Genomic DNA, 17,660 nt, shown 5'->3' with positions numbered 1-17,660 from the left:
CTCAGTGGACAAGCCTTCAATTTTTTAGTAGATATTCTGGGTGTCTTATTGGCCCACAAAAACTGAATTAGTTTTGATTCAATTTTCTTGTAAAACGTCAATTTTAGTAATATCGGTAACATACTAAGTATGTAATTGATTTTTGGTACAATCCTCATTTTTATAGTTTCCAGTCGTCCCCACCAATTCAGTCTCAGTGGTGACCATTTTTGAGGTAAAGCATCAACAGTTTTAATTATATTAGTGGAATTATAGTTAAGAGTGACTTCTATTGTGGGGCCACAGATCTGGTGTTCATTCCACTGAAAGTGGTATTGTTGAATGGTGTGTTTCATATAAACACAGATTGTAGGTAATAATTCAGTTTTTGTGGTGTTCACAATTTATACCCAGATATTTCTGCATAATCCGATATAATATTCAAAATATGAAATATTGAAGAAGAAGAAGTAAATAGTAATACATCATCTGTATATGCAGCTAATTTAATGCTGGTTGGACCGATCGTAACACCTTGAATGAGGGGAGCCTGTCAAATAGCTGTTAGTAGGGGCTCAAGAGCTATATTAAATAAGAGAGGGGATAGGGGACAACCCTGTCTAGTACCTCTTGTTGGGTTAAAAGATTTAGAGATACCTTAATGTATTTGTATGCTTGTGGTTGGTGATGTATATAGGGCCTTAATTAATTTGATAGAATCTTCAGAAAAGCCATACCAGTGAAGAACTTTAAATAAAATTCTATAGGGAGGCCATCCGGTCCTGGAGCCTTTTTGATTGCCATACATTGAATGGCATCATTAATATCATCAACAGTATTTTTTTTTTTTATAGTAGCTCATTGTGCTCCTTTGTGATTGTAGGATGATCTAATTTTACTGTTTCTTCCACAATTTCAAAGGAATATAAATCCTTGTAAAAGGATTGAAATCTATTTGCTATGTCTATGTTATTGGTTAGGGGTTTATTATTGTCATCATTAATTAATGAAATGACATTCTTTTCTTTATGAGTTTTCAAGTAATTGGGTAGTAGATGGCCTGCTTTATTACCTTTGTAGTAGTATTGGGCCTTTTTGCTAAAGATGTCCTTACTGGCCCTAGAGCCAAGTAATGAGTTATATTTAAGTTTGGATGATTTGAGGTCTTCTAATATTTGTATATTAGCAGCATTGACAGAAGAAAATAGCGGATAAACACAATGAGTTGTGAGATATAAATATTAATCGAGGGGGGGAGAGGACCTCAGACTCGTGACAGCTTCTGATCAATAAGATCATAACAATGTGGAGGCATATTTTCAAAGCACTTATACTTACAAAGTTCCATAATAACCTATGGAACTTAGACTTACAAAGTGCTTTCAAAATGAGCCCCATAGTCATCTTAATGTAATCACTGATCCTCTACCAACCTCCTCCCTGAACGTTTCACTCATGCGCTTCTAATATCAAATATTTGTAATTGCCATACACAACAGCCAAACAGCAAAAACCACAGCTACTTAGCTTATTGCTGCTTCATTAAGGGCCTCCCCAACGGTCCCGTTTCACCAAACTAAGGCTTCATCAGAGAAAGAGGACCCAGCAACACCAGACTGTGGTAAAAACCCAGCAAGCTGTTCATGCCATAAAGGGAAACTAAAGTAATATAATAGTAATTAGTCACTTATATTGTGATTGGTCCACAGGTATCATCTGACCCATGGATGCCAAACGTTGGACTGAAGAAAGAACAGAAGAAAGAAGACCAGAAGACTTGCTGGAGGATAGAAGGCTCTGAGAGAGAGAGAGCAAGAGACTGATTTCCTAAACACCTGTGAACTGCATACCTTGTATCAAACTCAGAAGGTTAGCTCAGCTACAATATATGGCCTTACCTAAAGACAGTGCCATCTGCATCCAGAATACAGACCTTGGACTTTATTCCTGGACTGAGAGACTCGCTGAGGCTTCAGCTTGAGTCTCAGAGGAGGAATCCACGGACTGCAGGGTAAGATAACAGGGTTTACTACCTATTAGTTAGGGGACAGTTAGTTCTTGGCCTTTTCTCTGTGACAAATTGGGTGTCAGGACTTATGGTCTGTGAATTTAGCTGCTAATTGTGTATTTTGCATAAGATGTGTGGTGTAAGCTCTCATAATAATCATTAGGATATCAGTATTGTGATTGATTGTGTAATCACTCGTTTAGTTAGTTCGTTTGGATAATCATATATCATTATCTATTTTGGGGATAATCTATTTTTATAGCAAGTTATTTTCTATTTTGTTTTGCATTTTGCTTCAGAACTATTTATATATATATATATATTTCTTTACCTAATAACTACCACTACTACTACTACAAATCATTTCTATAGCGCTACCAGTCGTACGCAGCGCTTCACAATTTAACATGAAGAAAAGACAGTCCCTGCTCAAATGAGCTTACAATCTAAATCAGGACAGACAGACCAGACAAATAAGGGATAAGGGTAGGACAGAAAGATAGGACACATAGGGAAAGGGACTATTGAAGAGAGGAAGACAAGATAAAGGTTACGAGCAGGTGACAAGTTAGGAGTTAAAAGCAGCATCAAACAGGTATGCCTTTAGGCCGGATTTGAAGGCGGCCAGGGATGGAGTTTGACGTAATGGCTCAGGAAGTCTATTCCAGGCATAAGGTGCGGCAAGATAAAAGGAACGAAGTCTGGAATTAGCGATGGAGGAGAAGGGTACAATTAGGAGAGATTTGCCTAGTGAACGGAGGTCCTGGGAAGGAGTGTAGGGAGAGATGAGGGTGGAGAGGTAGTGAGGGGCTGCGGAGTGAATGCACTTATAGGTCAATAAGAGGAGCTTGAATTGTATATGGAAACGGATAGGGAGCCAGTGAAGTGACTTCAGAAGATGGCTGATATGGGCATAGCGACGTTGGCGAAATATTAATTTTGCAGCAGAATTTTGAACAGATTGAAGAGGAGAGAGATGGCTGAGTGGAAGACCGGTGACAAGCAAGTTGTAGTAGTCCAAGCGAGAGGTGATGGGAGTGTGGATGAGGGTTCTGATAGCATGCTCAGAAAGGAGAGGGCGAATTTTGGCAATATTATAGAGGAAGAAACAACAGGTTTTAGTAATCTGTTGAATATATGCAGAGAAGGAGAGGGAGGAGTCGAAGATGACCCCAAGGTTACGAGCAGAAGAGACAGGAAGAATAAGCATGTTGTCGATAGAAATAGAGAGTGGGGGAAGGGGAGAGGTTGGTTTAGGTGGGAAGATAAGGAGCTCAGTTTTGGACATATTGAGCTTCAGGTGGTGGTGAGACATCCAGGCAGCAATGTCAGACAGGCAGGCAGATATCTTGGCCTGAATTTCTGCCGAGATTTCTGGTGTGGAGAGGTAGATCTGGGCAGTGCTTTTTTTGTGCCGGTACGCAATGGTACGGCGTACCGGCACCTTTTTTTTGCCTGCCCCCCCCCCCCCCCCGCGACACTCCGGGCGAGTCCTGCACTTAGTTTTTTTTTTTTTAAAGACTCAGAACGTGCGAACGATGCAGCCGGCAGCGATTGAAAGAGGCTGTCTGGGCTGGCGTCTGCGTCGGAGCTTCCCTCACCCTCTGCGAGTCCCGCCTTCATTGTTACAACTTCCTGTTTCGCGGGAGTCCTCCTGAATATATAGCCCTATGGCCCCCGCAAATGAAATACTGCCCCCTCTAACATCAATTTCCTATTCAGGGGCAGGGGACTGGCAGAGCCGAACACCATGCATCTGCTCCGCACACACCCTTACTGCTGGCAGCCGGGGTGGACCGCCCCCACTGCCCCACCCTAGGTACACTAGAGTGGACATATGTTGATTTTAGATAAGCCTTACACATTCACACCCTCCTTTCTGATAGTATGCCCAAACTCCACACATGATCACTTCCATGTGTAGATTTGGGGATGGACCAGCTATCTAAAATAGGACTGCACATCTCGAGCTGGACTACAAATCTTAGAAAAATGTTATGCTGGTATTACTTCTAGTTAAACCTAGTTAGCAGTGGCTATGGCAGAAGGATCAGTAGCTAGAACAATTGTTTTGTCCATTAACAAAACAAAAGCCCCACCTGACGATCCTTATATAAAATTATGATATATTACTTCAGTTATCCACCGATCAATGTCAGTTCAGAGACTGCATTTGGCTCTCCTGGCAATGGTTAGCCACAACCCCAGGTACTTTCAACCCTAAAATGTACAGAAAGTTACACTGAAGCATGTATATAATTGCTATTTATCAGACATTGCCAAGAATAATTTGAAGTGGCATTCTTACTGGTGTTTCCATGCTTCTGAGAAGGAGATTCTACAGGGATGGGGAGAATAGGATGCTATTTTAATTTCCAGTTGAAGAGTCTAAGAATGAAGGAGAGTTTCTGAATTCTTCTGTGCCAAATAGGCAAATTATTTCAGTTGTCATGTGAATATTCTACAGTCTTTTGCATTTCATTCATTTGTACTATTAAGCCAGTGCTGATTTGTCAATGCAGTGCAATGGTATATTTCATTACTACTGTATTGCTATGATTAATTCAGTGCAGAATAAGGAATGCAGTCCTGTTCTGAAAATGAAAACTGTAAGATTTCAGAAATGTATTTCTCTTGATGTTGGGAAGGCAGCTTTGTAGAAACTACCAGAAAAAAAAAAGTTACATGAAAAGAAATACAGCCATATCATTTCATCACTTAAGCTGTAATACCTAATTACTTAGAAAAAAATAAAATAAAATGTTGTTTTAGACAGTCCAAATAAAAGGAAAGGGAAAGAACTACTGGGAAAGATTTTCTTTAAATAATTCTATTACAAAGAAAAAGAAAAAGACCCCCCCCCCCCCCCCCCCCCCCACACACACACACACACAACAGCACAGCTGTTGCAGAATTAGCTAGAAATTAGTAGGCCATCACTATTGAAACAGAGGTTCAGTGGCTCAAAAGAATGCACCTGCTGTTGCAGAGCCCTTTACATTTGTCACCAGTTCAAATCCCAGTTAAGGTAACCTATTTGAAATGAAACAATGGCCTCAGTCCAGCTCTAGAGACAGGAGCAGAAGCATTTACATCACAGCTTCTCTGCCATTTCTGTGAATTCAGATGCACACCTCACCATTGCCCTTGTGACAAGGATACAGAGACAGCAGTCTCCTTATTTCCCATTTTTCTGAATACTTTTTCTTGTCTGATAGAGAGATAAAGGTCAACAGACATATTGCAGGTGATGCCTTTTTATTGGAAACATTTGGAGGGGCATTTTCTATATGATGTCTAAATCCAATTTTGGGTGTTTTACGAAAAATGTCCAAAAATCCAGTACAGAAAATAGCCATTTTGAAACCAGAAAAATGACCAACTTGTTATTTTGAAAGTGGCCATTTGCAAGGCAGTTTTGTGCTCAGTGCATCTATTAGGAACATTAAAAAAAAAAAAAGTTCAAGGGAATAATGCACAAAACAAGCCATTGGGATGTATGGGCAGGGGGCAGCATTGTTAGTAGACTGGCCATACAGACATCCCAGCAGAGCAGTGGGACACTCTAGGGGGCACTGAAGTTTACTTCACATAAAAACTCCCAGGTACACATCTCATCATTGCCCTCTATATTATATGGTGAGCCCTCCAAAACCCACCAAAAACCTACTATACCCAACTGTACACCACTACAATAGCCCTCATGGATACAGGTGTCACCTATATATGGGTATAGTAGGTTTCTGATGAGTTTTGGAGGGCTCACACTTTCCACCACAAGTGTAACAGAGTGGGATATGGGCCTGCACCAACCACTAGGTCTTTGATCTATATTTTTTAATGGTGGTGTGTGTGTGGATTTCTTTCCCGTGGTCTAATAGAGCTGAAAATAAAGGACCAGGTATGATCCTGTTCTTGGTGGGGTCCCAGGCAATCACTGGGGGGGGGGGGGGGGAGGCTTGATTTTAAAGACCCATAAAACTCTCCCTTGTATATGTAATAGTTTGCAATGCCTACTTGGTTTGCTGAAACTCTAGCATTTACATCAGAAAGGTTCAAATCTTGTAGTTTTTCTGCAAAAATGTCTTAACATCCTGCCTGGAGGGAGATGCTGGGGGGGGGGGGGGGGGATGAGCTCATTGTGCTCTTATATCCAATATAGGATATTCCACACTTTCTAAGATACAAGCAATGAACTTCTCCATGTTCCAACACTGTAGCATTTCCTGATTCAGTAGCCAAAATGCCTTGGTTTCTTACACAAGATGCTGGCTTAACTGGATATCTTTTGGAATATCTGGCTAACTTTTCCAGTTGCCTAACTGGATTTCCTTCGATAGAATATTGATATTCTAGTATCTAGCATGTGGTCCAGAGTGAGTTATATGTTTTCAGCAGTGGCATGCACTTGCTCATTAATACATTTTATTGAACTGGATTACTGGCATGAACTTATTAGCCTTCATTTGTATCTCAGTATCATAGTAACATAGTAAGTGAAGGCAAATAAAGACTTGTACAGTCCATCCAGTCTGCCCAACAAGATAAACTCATTTTACATGATATGCGATACTTTATATGTATATCCGAGTTTGATTTGTTCTTCCCATTCTCAGGGCACAGACCATATAAGTCTGCCCAGCACTTTTCTTGTACTAAAAGTTCTGAAGCTAACGTCGAAGCCCTTTAAAATTTACACTCAAGCCCATCCCTATTTATTCAGTCACAATCAGGACATAGACCGTAGAAGTCTGCCCATCACTAGTTTTACTTCCCAATTACCAGCATCACCACCCAATCTCCACTAAGATTCCGTGGATCTATTCCTTCTAAACATGATTCCTTTGTGTTTATCCCACGCACGTTTAAATCCCATTACCGTTTTCATCTCTACCTGTGCTTAGATGCTGAAGTCTACTTTCTACTTCCTAAAGCATTAGCAGGTACCTTGGTATGCATCCTGAGACTTTAATGAACAGCAACTTAATTATGTGCAATAAACTGGTCTAGCCTGCTTAATAATTTAGTGACCTTTAGTGAATTGGTCCCATATCATCACCTTTGTCACTAGTTTCACACTGACTTTCCTACTTGCCTTGTGCTTGTTTCTCTAATAGGCAAATGTTTGCTAAATTTGGCAAACAAACAAAAAAAAAGAAAGAACAGCTATTCATTCTTCTATCAGCATGCGTAAATACACAGAACACATCATGTAAGTATTATAGCACACTAGACATATCTTTTTGACACTGCATGGGATGATGAGTCAAGAGTTTCTAGCCACATTTTCTCTTCTTTTAATTTATTGATCGTGAAGCATCAGGTATCAGCTGCTAGAAGATTAGGATAGCAGCAGCGGAGTACTTGAAAATAGTCTTAGGCACTCATTTGCAGCAACAACTTGTAAAACACAATTTAACACCTCCTTAGTGAGTGTAATTGTTGCATTGAGATGTTTAAATAGAAGGAACTGTTCAGGTACTATAATTAAGCCATCACATCATGTTTTGCAGTTTATTAACAAAGATCATTCCTATGCAAACCAGAAATTAACATATTTCTTCAGAATATCATATTATTTGGAGAGTATTTGAGAAAGACTCATAACCCTTTGCGCTATTTTTAATTAAAAGGCTAACAATATCTGACAGCTGTCCTCGGTAACAATTGTAATGCCATTTTCTGCACCTCATTATCAATATCTTCATTTTTCTGTCACCCAGCACCAAGATTGGCTTTCTTATTTTCATGATACTCAACACCACGATTAGAATAGAACCTCATGTACAGCTGTATGTATTCTGCACTTATAGCAGAACTTCAGATCTATACAAATCAGCTTATCACACTAGCCAAAAGACTAGTATCAATAGTAGCTAGAGAAGCTCTACTCAGTGACTAGTTCATGGTTAGCTAGTCTTTCCCCTCCCATTCAGAAATACAGAAATCTAATCCTGAAGGGCCGGAAGGTTTTCAGATTATCTGCAATGAATATTTGCACGATACATTTGGGGTAATTCTATACATTCTTTGCGTGATATATAGAATATGCATAAGATCAAGCCTTCACCTAAATGCATGAACCATACAGCTATGCTGCCATATTACCATACTTCACGTGATATATAGAATATGCATGGATCTACAAACCATATAAAGTTTAAGAAAATCAGGAGACTGGAAAAAGCATGGCTGTCCACAACATTCAGATATGATTAACCCAAGCTACAGGACCAGGTTGCTTCATAGGAGTAGCAATGTCTTGGAAAAACAATTCTAAGTCCAACATGCCATAAATAGAATATGCTGAAATCTGCGATATGCGCCAAGGCAGCAGATGTGGCTGGTTGGGCCAAGGAAAGCTCAGTGTAATTAATGGCGCTTTCATCACCATGGACAGCACCAAATTTTGTAATCATGTGTATAGATTTGTCATATGCCCATATCACACCCCTCATCATGCTCCTTTTCCCCCTATGTGCAGTAAGAATTTGGCATACTCCATTATAGAATACACTTAGGGGCCCTTTTATTAAGCAGCGGAAAAAAGTGGCCTACGCCAGTGCGAGCGCATCTCTTGGGTGCGCGACAGGCAAATTTTTGCAATGTCCTGGAAAAAGGCAATTTTTAAGAGGCTGGAAAATGTACGTGTGGCAAAATAAAAACCAGCGCACATCTTTTTGGCCTGAGACCTTACCGCCATCCATTGACTTAGTGGTAAACCATGTTGTAGAAAATAGAAAATATTTTTTACCATGTGTTTTCGGTGCATGCCAAATTCAGAATTACTGCCCGAGGCACGTGGTAGCCGGGTGATAATGCAGATTTGGTACATGCTGGACACGTGTAGTCCCTTACGCACCTTTGTAAAAAGTCCCCTTAATGATCTACATGCATATATTCCAGTTAGTAGTGCTGATTGCTTGTTAGCAGCCAATTAATGAATGTTTAATGAATTAAGTTATTTGCAATACATTTTTAGAGTGAACTTATCCCTCCCAATATGGTGGTCCATCCACCAATACCTAGGAAGAGATAAATCACCCAAGGCTGTATCTCTCTAGGAATTTAATTAGATACCTTATTTCTTACCAAGTATTTGTACAATTAGCAGATCAGTGATATCTCACTGGGAGTATGGAACATTGCTATACAAAAGTACAGCTATATCTGAAACTCCCAAACAATATATAAGCAATCAAATACTTTTATTTATTATTCTCCAACTATATGTACAATCAATTGCTTATGGGAGTACAGTACCACAGCTACACATAGGTGTTCTATGGGTCTGGGTCTCTAATGTTTTATTTAGGGTCTTTTTTTCGCCCTCACCCCAAATTACCAGCTAAAGCCAATTTGCAGATATAAAAGACTCAAGGCTACCTATGAGAAAGCAATAGGATTACTTGCCAATGCAGATACAATTGATTGGTTTCTCATGAGAGAGCAGCCCTGCTTGCACAAAGGTACTGGCTGTGACTGTCTCTCTATTGAAGTAGGAAGTACAATCCCTTATATACACTCATTAACATAACAGGTCATACATAGGTAATCTGACAATAATCCCATTTATTGGATATATGCTAATATAATGGTTAACACTGATTGGCTATTGTAATAATGTGGTTAGTATTTACTGGAAAAACTAATAATAGACTAGCTCTTCCTGAAAGACTATTCATCTTCCTGAGGAGTTATCATGTTCTGTTTTTCACTAAAACATCTGTGACCACAATGTTGCTAAACGATGTTACTCTGTTTTTCCACCTACGCCCGTTCCTCAATCTGCTGCATGAGAGTGTCACAACAGATCATGAGTTATGCAGTCACACTGAAGTTCAGGTTAGAGTCATGGGCCTATAAGGTTTTTTCTCATTTTAGATCCTGAACCAAAGTCAGGCCTTGAATCAAAGCTCTTAGCTATGATGATAATATACAGCTTGGATTACAACACAGAGATTTGGGTGCCCTATATAGAATTTGGGGGTTACTGTGTGATTTTGAAAAGTGTTCTGTGAATGTTAGCAGTGCTGCTGACCAGTTCTTACCATTAAGCTGCATCAAATACAAATTTATACAAAACAATTCTTTAATGTTAATAAGGTTTAATATAGATCATGATAAACTTTGAAATCTTTGATCAACTTTTGAAAAATGATCGTTAAGCTTCCCAAGAACATGCCAGCTAATGCTCCTTAATTTTTGCCCTTTAGTCTGACCTCTGTGTGAGTAAATTAATGGAAACACTTCTAAGACAGAAGATAGTGAGGTATCAGGAATCCAATGGATTGCTGTTCCAGAGGCAGCACAGTGTCACCAGAGGCAGATCTTGTCAGACAAATCTGATTAATTTCTTTGACTTTGCTGACAGAGAGTTAGATTGTGGGAGAGCACTAGATGTGGTGTATTTAGATTTTACTCTATTCCTGCTTGCTTGGACTTTCTGACATAGAGGTTCTTCCCTGTCCTTGTGTTTCTGCTCTTGTCGGATTCAGCTTCAGTAGATGGAGAACAATGCCAGTGTGCTGATTGTGGCTGGAGAGATTTGGAAGGGCTAGAGTGGAGTAAGGACAAATCAAAATCAATTATTCATATGTAGTATCACATCATGCCTTATGGGTTTATCTTGTTGGGCTGACTGGATGTACTATACAGGTCTTTATCTGCCGACATCGACTATGTTTACTATTAGTACTACTAATCATTTCTATAGCACTACTAGACATATACAGCACTGTACACATTACAAGCAGGTACTTTTTCTTTCCCTAGTGGGCTCACAATCTCTAAGTTTTTTGTACCTGGGACAATGGAGGGTTAAGTGACTTGCCCAAGGTCACAAGGAGCTGCCAATTGCCAGGATCAAAGCCCGCTGCATAAACCATTACACTACATCTAATAATTAAAAGCAAAGCATTTATCACAATTCCACCTTTGCTGACGGGGGTCCCCAAACCCTGCCAACCGAAGCCTTCTTCAGCGCTGTTTCCGGTGCAGCCGCATTCCTGCCCTGCTCTTCTTGCTCCTCCTATCCTGTGCACGCTGATGCTCCTTCTCAGTTTCACGTAAGGGAGCGTCAGTGTGCATAGGACAGGAGGAGCAAGAAGAGCAGGACAGGAACGCCGCTGCGCCGGAGACGACGCTGAAGAAGGCTTCGGCTGGCGGGGGTTTGGGACCCCCGCCAGCCAAACCAGGGGCCTGGACATAATTTGCCGGGGCCCAGGCCCCCATGCCCCCCCCCCCCCCCCGTAGCTATGCCCCTGGTTAGTGCACATTAAATCAATTAAATCAATGCATTCATAAGTTTAAGGCACACTAACTGAATGTGGACTAATGAATGCTCACACCAGTTTTTCACATGAAAGGCCCATTTGGAAAATATGAATAAAATACGAATAAAACATTTTTCACTTTGGATTTAAAAAATCTGAACTGGTTAATTAGGTCAATGGGTTCTTTCAGTCTGTGAACATCACCACTTCTATGGTAGTGTGAGGTTTAAGGATGGATGGGAAGCTGTGTGCTAATTTTCACTGTAGGATACAATCCAACCATGTCGAATTTCTTAAGTGCTCCTAATAGCTTTCTCACTCCCTCCTGACCTCAAGAGCGCATCAAAATGCAGTTTGCTTAAAAAGTGCAATATGAAACCAAATTTCCTTTTTAGCTTTCTGCAGTTTGAATGTACAGCTTTGACCATTTGTATTCCAGGCTCAGATCAAATCTGTAATGCTAGCAATACAAAGCAGCTCCCTCCTCCTCTATAGAGAAGGCAAGCACGATTTTTGAATGATTAAGGCAGACCAAAGCAAAAGCAATAAAATGGGATAATTGTCCGGGGGGGGGGGGGGGGGGGGGGAGGACAGTAACAAAAGATCAATTATAGATAGAAGTTGAGTTGTGTAAATTAAATAGCATACAACTAAATTCTAAGGGCCCCTTTACTAATCCACGCTAGAGATGCGTTAGTGCTTCTAGCGTGCGCTAACTGTGTAGGCACCCACAACAATCTTATGGGAGCCTACACAGTTAGTGCGCGCTAATTTTGTGCATGCACTAAAAACGCTAGCGCACCTTAGTAGACAGAGCCCTAAATTATAGTGCCTAAGAAAATTGGCACACACACACACAAAAAAAACACAGCTCAGTGCAATTCTATAAACCATGTTTAAAGTTGAGCGCAGTAAATAGAATAGCGCTTACGCCTGGAAACCACGACTACATTTAGGCATGACACTTACACCAATGGAAATATGGTGCAAATGCTCCCATCTAAATTAGGAACAGATCCCACCTCATGCTATAATTATGCGCATAACTGAAAGGAATGCCCCCGATCTGCCCAAGACCCTCCCATTTCCATGCCCTCTCTTTTTTACTCATGTAAACTTTAACCACAGATCTCATGCCTAAATTTACAGGCATACATTTGAATTAATTCTAATTAGTGTCAAGAATTGCTTGTTAATAAGCCAATTAATGCTAATTAGCTTATTATTCAATTAAATTGAATGAGCAAATTGGGCACATGCCCAAATTTGCACACATAATTTTTATTGCTTTTTATAGAATTGTGATAATAATAAAACCTTGCACATCAATCAATCCTGATACTCCTACAAGGGTCAAATTATCTCAAGTTGAAGACATAATTAGATAAAATAAGTTGAAGACTAAGGGCCCTTTTAATAAAGTGTGGTAAATTGTTGCACTTACATTAAGAGCAAATCCAACGGTACAGTAAGTGTAAAGCCTATGCAGTAAATTCAGGGGGTATTTCGTGCATCAGCCCTGCATTTAAGCACAAGCCAGACAGTTACCGTACAGGCACTGTATTACATGTATTCTTAGATAGCTTGGATGCACTCATGCAATCCACAAATTCATGCAACGTAGTACCAGTCAAACAAGGGAACAATGTGCCATAGCGGTATGCCTGCACCCTCTAATCCCCTCCAACCCCAATCACACTCTCATGAACTTCTCCCGATTACACCCAACCAGCCATTTAAACACACCCCATCACAATCATAGCTTTGTAATCACACCTCCAACCCCGATGACAGCCCCCAACCCAGATTACTGCTCCCTACCACTGGACCACTCTTTATTAGTAAGCCCCACCCTTGTTGATAAGCCTTGCACCTGTAGCCAGGGACCCAGACCTCCTCCCATACACATGTACTCTGGCCCCTACTCCAACCCAGCCACTTACCAACACATTTCCCTAGTATCGTGTATGGGGCAGGATCAGTCCCCCTCCACACCTACCACAGTTGAGCTCTGGGCTCAAAATGGCAGCTCTGATGCTTACAGTTAGTCTCCCAATAGTACCACTACGGATCAGTCTTTTATATAAGGACAATTAGATAGACTTATCGCTAGTGGTAGTACTGGAAGACCCTTATATGGCAGACTTATATTGTAGTACTGCAAGACTACAGCTAGGGGTCAGATCTGCCATTTGAAATCTAGTGCTCAGTCAATGAAGGCACAAAGGGAGAGGAGACCACTTCTGCTCTGTACACTACAAAAATGTGTCAGTAAGTGGTTGGTTAGCTCAAGGGAGGCTAGAATATGCAGGAGGAACTGGAGTCCCTGTTATGGGGGCAGGCTGAGCAATGGAAGTGGGGCTTGCCAATAGGAGGCAGTGATCAGGGTTGGTGATATAATCAGGGTTACAAACTTTTTAACATGGAAAACCCAACACCTAGCCTGCTCCTTGCTCTTCCCTTGCCTTTCCCTTCTCCACCCCATCTCCCTTACCAAACCTACTGTTTATTTTTTTTTTTTTGTTACATTTTGTACCCTGCGCTTTCCCACTCATGGCAGGCTCAATGCGGCGGGCAATGGAGGGTTAAGTGACTAACCTACTGTTGCACCCTTTCTGCAATATTTTCCTCTATGCCAACTGTTGATTCTGAGGTTGCCATCTCAAAAAAAAAACATGTGTGTATGTTCTATGAGTATTTCACAAACCCTGTTCAATGTTATGACAGACTAAAATTATATTAAAGTTTTGATGTCCCCTCAGTAAGGCCAACACACACTACCTCCACTGGAAAACATTCTCCCTTCTTCCACCGAAATTCAAAGCTGTTTAACTGGCCAGACATGGCTGCTGACCAGTTAAATAGAATATCAGTGCCTAACCGCTAATATTCAGCTGGAGATAACTGGTTATCTCACTGAATATTGCTGATTACACCTACTACATAACTAGCTATATTGCATGACTTATCTGGTTAGGTGTCAATATTCAAGGGCCCTTTTACAAAGGCATGGTAGGCTCTATGCGCATGCAGTACATGTCAAAACGAGATTACCATCAGAATATCATGCCCCCTGGTGTTAATTTTGGATTTGGCACATGCCTATAACACCAGGACAACTTATTTTTTTATTTCCTACCACATGTGATGTTTCCAGCATTAATCGGCAGTTGGCGCATGCTGACCAGTCACCATGCATGTATCGCGTGAGCCACTACTGCTGGATCAATGGGTAGTATTAAGGGCTCAGGCTGTAAATAGGCGCATGCTGGATTCAATTTTCCCACAAGCCCTTTTCCCGGCCCATTGAAAAAAAAGTCCTTTTTCCAAGATGCAGTAAAAACTGGCTTGGCACACACCAAATACATGCGCCCACACTACCACAGGCCACTTTAAACTGATAAGTTTAACGGTCAAATAGAACCACATAAATAGCTCTCCCATCTTTAACTGCTAAAATGCTAACAAGTTAGTGCTGAATATCAGCATAGCTGATTAACATTTTAGCGGTTAAGCCCCCCCCCCCCCCCCCCCCCCAGATATTCAATGCCAGTTGCTGGAAATGGCCCAGCATTGAATATCTGATTGAGTTTAACACCGAAGGTGGACAGAAAAAGCACTTACCATACCATAACAACATTCATTTCTAAGACTCAAAGAGCACCAACCTTATCTGTGAAAAGGAGCACTGTAAATATTACACTGAGCCCTAAATTATCAATACACCACTTGGTGAGAAAACAGAACAAATAGGATTGCTACAGATGGAAACAGGATGCTTGGCTTGATGGACCTTTGGTCTGTCCCAGTATGGCAATACTTATGTACTTATATTAGTAAGGGTCCAAGCTAATGTCTACCATGTGGTAAAACCTATACTAGCTGCTTAACACAACTTAGTTAAAAAAGCCCCTAAATTATTATTTCACCAGCTCTATTACAATTAAATGATAGTTTGGATTTAACAAGACATTGCCATCAACTCAGACAGCCATTACATTTGGTTTGATTTACCTATATAGGCCCAAAAGTTGAGAAAAGTGGAAATTATTCATTTTTTTAAATTTCTTTTTGAATATTGACTGTCATAAAATAAATATTCAGGTCAAAAATAGCATTATTTGTCAAGGTCTTGAAACCGGTTTGTGTTTTTTAGAGTCAAGACTATTGCAAATGCTTCTCAAATGCCCTCAGGTCTAGTCAGAATTATTTCCTTGGCTGATTTACCATGGGGATAAGTTTTTAAAAGTTTTTCTACATGTAAAAGTGTTTTAACCTCAGAAGCAGCATGTCTAACATTCTAGAACATTAACATGCATACAAGTGCACAACTACCAAAGCCTGTATTTTTACAAGGAATGAATATAAGCATTCCAAGATTACATGCAGCTGGGACAGTGTTGTACATGTATAATAACATATATGTGTATCCGTGCAAACTTTGATGGGCCAGGAATAAATGTTTGCACCTACTTTCTTGGGGGGTTGTTTTATACAGGGATATAGGTGCATATATTATCTTTATAAAATACAAAGAGGCCATTATTCAGCCGGTGGGAGGCAGCCTGCCTAAATGCCGTGATCAGCGCTGACCCCAGATATTCAATGCTAGGCCGTTTCTGGGGTTTCTTTTTTTTTTTGGCAGGCTCAAACTTAATCGGCTATGTCAATATTCAGCACTGGCCAGTTAAGTTTATAGCGGCCACAGATATGACTGCTATTTAGGCAGTCTGATTTGGCCACTAAGCTGATCAGCACTGAATATTGCTGGCTATCATGTGATATAATGTTTATAGTGGAGTCTGGGGTTATATGGTCCCCTCTGCTAGCCACCCAGTTTCAGGCTATAATTTGTGGTAATTCTTTCTCTGATATTTCTACTTACCATAAGAAATATACCAATAGGGTTTCTGCCTTCTTACACCCACCCCAAGATACAGTGGACCAGCCACCCCCAAGATGTGGGGTGACAGAAAAGACAGAAGCTATGTTTCCTCCAAGTAGAAAGTTTATATTACTTACCAATGCAGATAATAACAAAGCAATCAGCCAATAACAAATAGCAATTTGTTATGAGAGGGAGCGAGAGATCACTACTGTAAAAAGCTGCTCACTGATAATCATCTCAGCCTCTGTCTAAATACAGTACAACAGTGCCTTATATACAGTGGATTGGGCATCATTTCCCCTCCCAAATCATACAACCTTGCAACTTCAGCTAATTTCTGTCTTACTTCAGCTAATTTCTATCTTACTTTATTGTTTACATAAAATGGAAAACACTATCTGAATGTTATGGAATACAGAACACAATATCTAAATGTTTATGGAACACATCATCTTATAAAAAGTCCAAGGTTTCTTTTACAGGAGAATGTAGTCACCACTTGCTACAGGAATCTTTCCAAGACCCAGTCTTATCATTGTTTTGTCTAGAAATCTCAACACATCTTTACTTTCAAACTGTGTACATTCTTTGTGTCCTTGTGATAGAGTCAGTCAACTCTGTCAGGGAGGGGGAAGAGTGCTCCTCGCTGAATCAGCATGACCTCGAATTTACAGTTTCCAGCAGAAAGTACAGAAAGCACAGAAAGATGCAGCTTTCAGGCATTTTAAGTTTGAGCTGTGCAGTCCATGGGTCATAATTGGCCTGTCAGTGGTCAGAAAAGTGCAAATCAATTCATTATCTTTTTGGCACTCAGCAGAGATAACCGATTACCTTACACTGAATATTAACAGTTCGGTGCCAACACACTATTTAATCAGTCAGTGGCCGTTTCTGGCCAGTTAAATAGCTCTGCCTATCGGGGGGACATGGCCAATGCCCCTTTACTCCTCCATAGCCTAGGCACCCTATTTTAAAATTACCTTTTATTTGTGCTGTTCTAGGAACCCTCTGAGCTTAATATATTTGATCCTAAGCTAAGTAACTCCAAATGAAATGGACACCATAGCTGTACAGACCATATATTTTAATGGACAACCTTTCTTAATTGCGGGGTTCTTTAACTAAGCTGCAGTAGATACTAACGCATGCTAACCGTAGGTTAACCATAGGTTAAAAGGCACTACAGCGGGACGCACTCAAGCATCCTGCAGTATGTTTTGCATGCGCTACCCATGAGCTAAGAAATAGTTTTTATTTTATAGCATTGGGGCGAGCTGGGGGTGGAGAGTGGGAGTGTTCTGTGCTAATCAATTAGTACATCTACATTGCTGCACACTAACTAATTAGAGCGTGGTTAGTAGGTGAGTGCTTACCGCCACCAGAATAGGTGTCAGTAAGTGCTCACACACTAACGGCTATTGTGGCTATTATTGCCAAAATAGAAAAACTGGCCGTTTACTGACAGCGCTAAAAGTAACATTAGCGTGCAAGCCACTTTTTAGTGCTGCTT

This window comes from Microcaecilia unicolor, chromosome 2, assembly GCF_901765095.1.
Source record: "Microcaecilia unicolor chromosome 2, aMicUni1.1, whole genome shotgun sequence".
NCBI lineage: Eukaryota > Metazoa > Chordata > Amphibia > Gymnophiona > Siphonopidae > Microcaecilia > Microcaecilia unicolor.
This window is presented reverse-complemented; position numbering follows the sequence as displayed.